General features: G+C 40.7%; 1 protein-coding gene across 4 annotated transcripts in view; it reads right to left on the bottom strand.

The window, feature by feature from the left end:
- The window catches only part of LOC119586422, a 37,691-nt gene extending 37,188 nt beyond the window's left edge, over positions 1–503 (bottom strand). For all 4 annotated transcript variants that reach the window (XM_037935144.1, XM_037935145.1, XM_037935146.1 and 1 more), the window contains exon 1: positions 399–503. The gene's annotated coding sequence lies outside the window, so the exon portion shown is untranslated. The remainder of the gene's footprint in view (positions 1–398) is intronic.
- Between the last annotated feature and the right edge of the window lie 401 nt (positions 504–904).

The raw sequence follows: 904 nt of genomic DNA, 5'->3' as shown, positions 1-904 counted from the left end.
GGTCAAAACAAAACACTTTCTTTTACGTCCTGCGTGCTTCTTTAAGACATTTCAAAATATTTCACATATTTTTCATCTATGCGACCCTTTTCAATCTTTCTTTTCTGCTTATCATCAAACTTCTTTTCCGACACAGATACTGAGTTCTCCGTCTCTGTGATGACATAGGGTGGTCGTGAAATTCTATCTCACCGCAGCCGTTTTCGTGGAGCATCAACTTACCTTATTTCTGGTCACTCAAAGTACTACAGATATAGTCGCTCTCAGGAATATTGTCATCTTTAGTTATAGAGGTATCACGAAAGAAAGCAGACAAAAGTATGTGAGAAAACAAATGACACAACTAAAAATCCATTTACACGAGAAGTAGAAAAAAATACTAAGCAGATAGTACACACCACAGTTAACTCGAAAGTATACGGACAAATCTGCTGCACAACCTCTCCCTCACGTGCCTGGACTGTAACTGGCGGCCGGCAGTGACTTCACCAGGACTCCCACAAGGAAAGTAGCTGCTGCCACACCTGTCAACGTGAGCCACATGCAGTCCATTTACATATTATCGTTCTTCTTATACACCATGATCACGAAATGACGCGTGCTTTCTGTTGGTCGATGAGCATTCATTGAAATCAGCTTGACAAGTAAATAATCGTTCTCGTGGCCACGAAAAATCTTATCCATGAAGAAGTGGGCGTCAAGCCATGTGCCGTAGGCGTTATGCGGGGGATATATAATTGTTGATAAAGGCCATTCTGATTGCTATTACCATAATTGTTGTGTCAATGTTGTTTGCATACATTGCGTTATAAAATGCAGCCAGTACAGCAAGTTAGCACATATTTGCCTTGCATAAAAGTACATACATAGTATGTCGACGTGTTATACCTGTTCAGACAGAAGT

Source organism: Penaeus monodon, chromosome 21 (genome assembly GCF_015228065.2).
Source record: "Penaeus monodon isolate SGIC_2016 chromosome 21, NSTDA_Pmon_1, whole genome shotgun sequence".
NCBI classification, from domain to species: Eukaryota; Metazoa; Arthropoda; class Malacostraca; order Decapoda; family Penaeidae; genus Penaeus; species Penaeus monodon.
Note: the sequence above shows the minus strand (reverse complement) of the source record. Positions and strands in the feature narration are given on the sequence as shown.